The 9,823-nt window shown below is 37.0% G+C and overlaps 1 pseudogene; it reads right to left on the bottom strand.

The window, feature by feature from the left end:
* Positions 1-7,264: 7,264 nt before the first annotated feature.
* LOC115015085 (voltage-dependent T-type calcium channel subunit alpha-1H-like) lies at positions 7,265-9,823 on the bottom strand (annotated as a pseudogene).

Below are 9,823 nucleotides of genomic sequence, written 5' to 3'. Positions count from 1 at the left end.
GTTCTGCCGCGATGACGTCTTTCCGCGCAGTTCTCTTTATACGTTCAAATCATACACTTGGAAAGACCTTTCTGTATGTCTCAAAAATGTCCATGCCGCTCCCTTTTCTGACCACAAGGCAATTTCACTAAGGGTCACACTGGGAAATGATAATCACATCAAGGGGCAGACATGTATAGGTTATTGACATGCTCATATTTATTAAAAAAAATAAAAAATTGTTTGGTCCACAAAAAGTACAAAAAAATTCAACTGGAAAAGTTGCTTGGCATCTAGTCAAGAACAATGCTGTATGTATTCTGATTACATTTTTAAATGCCCATTTAATTTTAAATGGGCATATATGAGATCCTATGGCAACAACTGGGCTAAATTTAGAAACATTGAAGAATATAAGCTGATATCTCAAATTGCATTTGTATCAAACACAACTAATGAAAACCTTTCTGAGGATGAGTTGCTCCTTAGTGATTGCCAGAACAAGTTAGATGACATCTATAGACAGAAGCCCAAGGGACCTTTGTGAGGTCAAGAAGGAAGTAGATGGAGGAAGGTGAGCAAAACTCATCTAAATTATTTTATTTAGAAAAATTCAAACGGAAAAAAAATCAACTTTCGCTCCTTTAAAAATGAATAGTAATCTGTTTAATGATGAAGTGATCGCCTCCTTTTGTTCAGAGTTTTACAGTAAACTTTATACTTTGCAAACTGCAAAGACATTTCTGAAGATTATGAAGCACTTTGCGACAACAAAATAACTCATGATGAAGTTCTGAATGCTATTCTGAGCCTCTCCAGAATTGTATAAGACATTTTCAAATGAATTGACTTCCTTTCTTCTCAATGTCCTTTTGGAAAGTATTGCATTTGGAGTATTGACAACTCAATTTGCTGTACATTTTTTAAATACTTTTTCATTATTATACAAAGATGTGCTGTTTGGTTTTTATGATGTGCACAGTATTATATTATAAATTATGAAGTGTTTTTTTTAACATGCATACCTACTATTTAAAATATGCTTAAAGTTTTCGCTCGTCCTGTAAAATAATATAAAATAAAATAAAATGTATTTATATAGCCCAATATCACAAATTACACATTTGTCTCAGTGTGCTTTACAGACTACACAGCATACAACACCATCTGTCCTTAGACCCTGCATCGCATAAGGAAAAACGTCCTAAAAGAAACCCCACAAGAGCTCTTGTGTTACATTACACTTGTCTAAAACAAAAACGTACCTGTCTTGGCCTTCCCAATGTCATCTCACATCATTTTGTGCTAGACAATTAATCACAACTAACACATTGAAGTGGTGCAGAATAGATTTATTGGGACTTATTTTGAAAATCCCTGACCGGATGTCGCAGGGAGGCTTCTCTCGTGTCTCGTGCTGCTGTTCTGATTGTTAAAATGTCTATCGTCAATTTTGACAAATCACCACGCGCATCAAAGGCATGGCTTGCTCTGAGACGACTTGACAAAAACGGTTCGTAGTTTTCTGCACATGTTTCGACTTTACGATAAGTGCTGAACTATTGTGCAGACACTGATGTATGTGCGTCTGTGTCCATGGCAACCGGCCTCTTTAACCAAATGAACAGTAAATGGACAGTATGCGCTCGTGTTTTAGTCGTGGACTTTGTATAAATCCTTCATACATATCAAAACCTTTTTTCTTTTTATTTCAGCATAAGGTCAGGTGTAGTGAAGCTTATATCCATAAATGGTCATACTCATAGAGGAGAACAACAACAGCTGTATGTGACTGTTGAGTGTTTGGCTGCGGCTCACTTCTCAGATTTAGTGAATGAAAAGCCTATTTAATCTGAATATAGGATTACTGGTAAACGAAATGATTTCTGCCAGCTCCATGGCTAGTATGTTTGTGTTTGTGGTTGTAAAGTTTATTTTTTGGGTTAACAAATAATGTATTAATGCTTATGTCAGTAACAAACCATTAATAGGACCTTAGGTTGTCTCGTTGAGAAACATCTCTGGCTGGTGAGTGAAGTCAATAATAAATGCTCAGGTCTGCAGATGATAATGAGTCATTAATAAAGGGTCATGAGTTTCTCACTATCAAATAAGCAATAGGGGTTTCATGATAATCCATCAAGATGTAAGTGTTTAAAATACATGTTTTGAGACTTAACAATACTTTGTTTTGATTAATTATTGTGTCAGATATGGTTTATCCACACAAAAACGGTCCCATAACCTTGTTAAAAATTCTTAAAATTAAAATTACATCTACTACATCATTAAAAAATCCAGAATCTATAAAGATGCAAACTTTTTTTATTTCAAAAGTTTAAATACTGAAGCAAAACATAAATATGTCCATTCTTTGTATATGTGCACTGGAGGTTTTTAGCTTTCACAGCACACCTGTGTAAGTTGTATACTGGACTGTGATTGGCTTCCAGTAGTCGTGATGTCACAACATCGTGTTTGTATGTTCATATCTGAATGTGAAAGATTTAAGAGAGCAGGAAGAGGACTTTAATAAATTGTTGTCAAGATGCCAAATTGTCCATTATAGTGGTCAAAAGGTTGTTATCAATAATGGCTTATCACTGCCCTATAAAGAATTAGAACAAATATCTGTTTATTTATCACTAATAAAGCCATTAGTTAAACGTATAAACATGTATTAAAGGGTTACATATTCGAAAGTGGTGATATCTCATGTTGTATCTGTTGCAGATGACAGGGTGGTGGCTCTGCGAGAAGTGTCCATTCCTCCAGCAGCTGAGGTCACCATGATCATACAGGTGTGCACGTCCACCTGCTGCTTGAAATATTGAACCTGCACAGAATGTTCTTGTTCGCCTATTTAATATAAATATATACAAATGTAAGATATTAACAAATAATTTATAAAAAAGATAAATAAAATAACTGAAACTCGCTGTTGTTTGTTTGGATGTAGTATATTTTGATAATATATCTTTTGATATTTGTTCTCTTTTCAGATTATCAGCACTACCTTTGGCCTGAACTCTTCCGATGTCATATTCAAGGTACAACAACTCTTTTCCCCTCATGATACAGAGATGCAACCCCTATTTCTGAATCATTGAAGGAAATGTGTATTTCTGCAGACTATAAAAAACTATAGATGGGATCACACCAATTCCAAATTGGGCCAAGAACATAAAGTGGGAAAAAACGATAGCATCTTCCTCACTTTCTACCCCTTCACTTCTGTTGCCCTTGCTCGGACCACACCTGCCTTTGAACTTGACCTTCATTTTGATCTCAACTACACACCTGTAAAGTTTTGTGACAGTTGTGACACTACCACGTTGACAAAATCTGTCCACAGACAGAACTATAAACACTGGTAGTTCCCACTACAGTATGCGTTTCCATGTGTTGCCACATGTCCCCACGATGACACACACACAGAGACACACAAGATGAAAACAAATCCTCAAATAATGACTTGTGCTTTGGTCTGTCTGCAGATAAGGAATCACCGTGGATGTCTCATCCCTCTGAACAGCTCGATCCCTGCTAACAGCAAGCACATGTAAGCAGTCTTTGACTGTTGACCATTATTCCTATAATTCTATACATCTATTCAGTGCATACATTTATTCAGCACTTATGGATGTCAATGGGTGACATGTGTTTTTCACTACAGGCCTTATGTGCTTGAAGTATCCAAGATCTTTCAGCATGGTAAGAGTGGACTAACCTTTTGTTCTCTTCAACACTGTTTTCTTAAGCTGTGGGTCCAGATCTGGACAGGGGCCCATCATTTAGGCTTCTACATTACACAACACTATTAACAGAATAGCAACAAGTAACAGGCACCCCTAAATCTTGCAAATAATATATTATATATATCCTTTATTTCATCCATTAATAATCTTTCCATTTAGATATAAAAATTGTAATTAATGCGCTCTAGAGGGGCTGGTTGGTGGAATAAATTAATTTTGGACAGAGCTAGGCCAGCTGTTTCCCCCTGTATCTATCTTTGTGCTAACTAGCTGTGGGCATCCTTGAAATACATTGTGTGTCACTAAGGATGAGAAAAGGCAGCACAGTATCACAAATCATAGATCTTGGCTAACTCTACTTTTGTTCAGCATCTGGAATTGTTGTTATTGAATTTTTCATCCTTTGTACTGTTAATTACTACACATGGTAGTTGCTGCATACATTTAACAGTACTCGCTTATTTGTGCCTGAATCAGTTATTAGCTATATCCATTGCTTACACACAAATTCAGCCTGAAGAAAAGGCAAGTTTTTGATGTCTGTAAGTGCTGTGATGTTTCTGTTCCCAGTGTGCCCTAAGCCCAGAACCATTCCCATGACTGTGATCAACAATAGCATGAAGACCAGGCTACATATTATTGACAGGAGGGTAAGACAGACACAGTAACCACATAGCGCTAATACAATAATTAGTGATTTAGTAATGGTGTGAATGGTTAATTTGCATTTATTCAGCAGTGTTGCTCCAACATAAAAGGACCATCTTTAGAGGAGAAAGTATTCAACTGTGTGACCTTTGAAATAGCCATTCAGTATATTTTAAAGTGTTTATGAGGAGATTATGTAGCTGAGAGCAATACAAAAATACAGCCATCACATTAATAATTTTGTGGTAAAGTGTTTAAGATGCAACATTTTGTAATTGGAGTAAAGAAGAAAATAATACTTATACACACCAAACAGAAAATTAAAAGTCTTCCATTTCTACTTTACCAATTTACTGTTTCTTAATACCATTTACATGTTGTCTGGATCATTAAGCTGTATCACCTGCCACATGAATTTAGATCTATGTTGTATTACAGATTCAGAGACTGGAGGAGCTTCTGCCACAGATCAAACTCAGGCGTAACGAAAAACTAAGCCAGGTATTTTCCTCTGGGACTTTTCCAACAGTGAACACAATGTTAACCGTAACACAGTCATGCTTATGAGTGTAACCCTGGCCACTTACACTTAATGGTAAATGTTAATTGATTTTATTTGTGAAAATATGACAACATCAATGGGATAGTGTGTGTTGTGATTAAACTGCTAAGAGGTATTTTACATTCATCTCTACATTCACTTGACCATGGCCTCTCTGTCCTGCCTCAGGAGATTGACTGTCTCAACCAGAAGTTGAGGTTTCTTCATAAGAGAATGCAGGTGAGTCATTCTGACCAAACATAATAAAAACATAACGTCATCTTATCAACAAACTTTAAACATTCCCATTTTCCATTTAGCTCCAAACGTCTCAGAAATACTTTCAAGAAATGTTTCCGTGCATTCTCAAGTCGCTACATTGTTTCTAGTCTTTGTGTTTCTTACTGCATGTCAATATTTTTTTGTTTTATGTTTGCACACCCTGTTCTGTTGCAGGTGGCAGATTCTCGCAGCTGGAAAGGGGTGCTGACCAGAGCCCCTCTGTGGTGAAACTGATTGCAACATGTCAACATTTGAGGATGGATGATGATGATCTGGATTTCTACAAAGTTGTTTTCATAGACCCGTGTGTGCAAGTTGGTTAGGTTTTTATTACAATATATATTGATATACATATATATATATATATATATGTATATCAATACCATGGGGATGCTTAACCTCAAAGACATCATTCCTACCGAGTATTTTCAATAGATTAACTGTTTATTTATGGTCTGAAAAAATATTTGATATATTCTTTTCTTTCTGGAAATTGAGTGTGTCATTATGCTATTAAGAATAACATATGTGTAACACTCTTGCGTTGGGACTTACTAGAATTAATTGTACCATGAAATCAATGAGAAAGAGTTAGATTGTCTTTTTTACACAACGTATTTACCAACGAACAAACTACACAACATACATTCGCATTAGATTACAGGTCATTAGCCTTTCTCTCTGAAGGGAGGACAATACTTATCTGAACATCTGTGAACCCGGACTGCTGTAATAAGCGTAACTGGCTGAAGGACTAAATTGGATTAAGTGTGCATTCCCTGTTTAAAAGTAGCTTCCAGCTGATTTCCATGTTCTGTATTTGTTACATGTTCCCATACAACCCAGCATCTATCTACTGTCTTAGGTAATGGCTAACGTAATCTGTGGAGGTGTTTCACAATTCAACTGTTATCATATGGATCCCCTGATATACTGCGTCAAAGCCTTTTTATATCACTAGTTAAAAAAATAAAAAAGAATGAATAAAAATAGTTCAAACAGTTATATTTGTGTGAAACAAGTCTGTTCTATTTATTCATCTTAAATCTTCTCGTACAACATTCACATCAAAATGAACAAATATACACATTTCATATAAGTATAAAAAAGTAAAGAATGAAACAGAAAACAAGAAAATATTACATATATTCACATTTACATTCATTACTGTTGGTAATTACTGGATATCATTCTATTAAGATAAAAACGTTAAATATTTACTTGCGTATTTACACTGTTTTTATCGTTACTTAAAACACCAAAATAACAATCACATCTCTGATGCACTGTTGTAAATCAACTCATACTATCACAATAAAAACAGAATACAAACAAAATACAAACCTACAGTATAACTGCTTAAAGCAGCTCAATCATTGCTGTGTGGTTATATTCTGATAACTCCCGCTGCTTCAACAAGGTTCACGCTGGATCCGATGCTCTACCCTGGAGACGGTGAGGACGGCAGGGGGAGACAGAAGTTAGTAGGGTTGTTCTAAAATATTAAATATTCTTCAGTTACTTTGGTATTTTAATCTCAAAGTCAGAAATCAAAATTGGTTTATTTTATTATTATTATGATTTTTTTCTTGCCACCTCCTACAGCACAATCTTGTCTGTTACTTTTTTAGATGTTTAGGATTTAGCTGTCTGGCAAAGATTTTGAGTTTGTACAGATCCAGGTTTCTTTATTAGTACCCTATCAAACATTTGTTGTGCAGATGGGCGATTCAGCATTCCCAGAGAAAACAAGACAGTGTGTCTTTTTTATAGAGGGTCTGAGGTTTAAATGATTGGTTTATAAATACATTTAAACACATCTAAATCTCTTTCTAGAAACACTAGAAACACCTTCCCCATTGCTCTAGAAGACAATCCACCGAAAACACTTTCATGTATGTTCATAATTACTCATTTTTATTGGATTAAAATTAATTAAATTAAAGACAATGGATTAAAAAAGACAATGCCTCGATTTGACCCTTTAATTAGTACAAGATTACATATCTCTTTCCAGGAAACTTCATAGGAAATTGTTTTTATTAAATATAAGGAAATTATAGACCCATAAAATAAAGCTTTACAGCTTTTGTTATCAAATCATGGCTACACATTTCTGTGCTTTCTTGGTCTGTGCATTGTAGTGGTAACTGTACCTCGTTGCTGTCCTCCAGAGCTTGCATAATAGCTGCCACCACCAGGTTTACAAGCACAAACTGGGCCATGATTACAAAGGTGGAGAAAAAGATGGGGGAGACCCAGGACAAGTAGCTCAAACAGCCATTGACGACACTCCCTCAAAGTGTCCTTGAGAAGCACAGAGCAAGATTCAGAAAGGAAGAGGGACTGGCACACAGACTGATAACACATTCATTATTAGGGGATATTATATGTATAGAGCTTGTGTGAATCAGCATGAATGAGTGTGTGCATACCTTCATTGTCCCGCTCCAGTTGTCTCCAGTGCACACTTGTACAGCGTGAGCAGGGCCATCCCAAAGTGTTTAAAGTTGGCATGTCGATGTAAACCCAGGTACGGGTAATCGTCGGTGCATTCTGGTTAACACAGAGGCACACAAACATACAGACGCTAATATGTCTGCTTTGTTTTGAACAAAATCCTTCAAGAGGAAAGAAGGATTGTGTTTGATGTGTCAGAGAGTAAGAATCAAGCGCACAGTTTATTTATCCTCTAAAATGAAATGTGCAAACAATGTCAGCTACAGATCCAGCAGAACTGCACTTCATACTGACGACAAAAGGGATAAAAATTGTTTTTTTTAACATATTGATAGTGTGTCATGAAAGTAGACCCATTTATCGTAATTCAACAATGTTATTTTCCACTATAAGGATTAGCTAAAATGACTAAATTAGCTACATGATACTTTGGGTTGGCTCCTGTTTTTACTATAATGCTGCGTCCTGAGGCAGACTACTCCCTGAGGATTAGCTAAACGGTTTCTTGCTTTCTTTGGCAACAATATGGAACTGGGAAAATATGGGATCAGCTATGGGATCATGAGCTTTTGCAGTAAGCCTATGTGAGAGCTCTGCTAGTAGTGTGACTGACCTAGCTTGCCAAAGAGCTCCACTCCCAGTGCAGCGTAGATGAAAAAGAAGAACGTAAAGAGTAGACAAATGCTTCCAACCTGGAAATAAAATGCACGTTAGAGCCCCCCACACAACAGACACTACAATGTAGATACTGTACATTCTCAACCAGGGCCTGGGGCCTGTATGTACCTCAACTAGATGGAACTACAAGCCTTTATTTAGGACAGACTATCATTACAGACAGGCCTTCATTTCTGATTACCACTGTTTTTTAAGCACGTCATCGTTTTTTTAAATACCATTTTTGTTTTCACTTTAGTTCCCATTTGCTTTGTTAACTCGCTGCTGCAGCTGCAAACTCAACACCTCAATCTGTCGAGTTGTGGAGAACTGTCAAATACCCCTTTAAATGATCATAAATCTATTTCTGCCGTACAAGCCATTTAATGAGGATCTCTCTGCCGTGTCTGATCTTTATTAATATGCAAATTTAATAATAAAAATGACAACCCTGTTGTAGGGCTTTATAGTGTGTAAGCAGGGCACAAAGAGATACTTCACGATCACACTATCACAATCTGCATACTGTGAACACTCAAATATTCATCGACTCACGCAAGAAATGCAGGGGCATGCTTATCCTTATGTAAATCAAAACCATTCTCTCCCTTTACATTCATAATGAATCAGACAGAAAAACAATATCAAGTGTTTACCTGTGAAAGCGTCTTGATGATGGTTTTCAGCAGAACTGGAATCTTCTTGGCCTTCAGCACTGGAGAGACACAGGATTTGTCATGAATACCTTTGTATATGTGTATACTGTACACAAAACACACACACACACACACACACACACACACACACACACACACACACACACACACACACACACACACACACACACACACACACACACGAGTCTGCAGTTTCCTTCAAGTCTACACAGTGTTTTAGCATCTTTCAGTTATGGCACTTTTATTAGGTCTCGTCCTGTTCGTTAGATGTTTTGAGTTATTTTTGTACTTCCTGTTTTATTTTATTACTTACCTGTTCTCTCTCTTTTCAGTTGTTGCTACTTCCTGCCCCCAGGTGTTCCCAATCTGTTCATTAGTGTCTCCACCTGTGTCTCGTTGGTCCCTCCCACTTCCTGGTGTATAAAGTCTATGTTTTGTTTGTCTGTCTTTGCCAGTTCGTCTATGTACATTCATGTCAAGGGTTCCATCGTTATCCCTGTCTCCCGTGTGTTTGATTTCCCGGCTTCCTCGATCCTGTTTCTGTGACCTGACTACGTCTCCGCCTGATCCTTGTCTGCTGTGTCGCTACACTGAGTACCTACCTGTGTATTGAACCTGTTTCTGTGACCTGACTCTGCCCCTGGATTATCCCTGCATGTTTTACTGCATGCCAGTGCCCCTATTCTACTGCCAAGTTTCAGTAAAGTCTGATTTCGTTTAGATTGTTCTGTCTCTGGGTCGTGCTATTGAGTCCCACCCTCCTTGTGTCTCGATCGTACCGTTACAACTTTACTTTTTTGATTCACTGCTCTCAACAGCAT

The sequence above is a fragment of the Cottoperca gobio genome, chromosome 10 (assembly GCF_900634415.1).
Source record: "Cottoperca gobio chromosome 10, fCotGob3.1, whole genome shotgun sequence".
In the NCBI taxonomy this organism is placed as follows: domain Eukaryota; kingdom Metazoa; phylum Chordata; class Actinopteri; order Perciformes; family Bovichtidae; genus Cottoperca; species Cottoperca gobio.
This window is presented reverse-complemented; position numbering and strand designations above follow the sequence as displayed.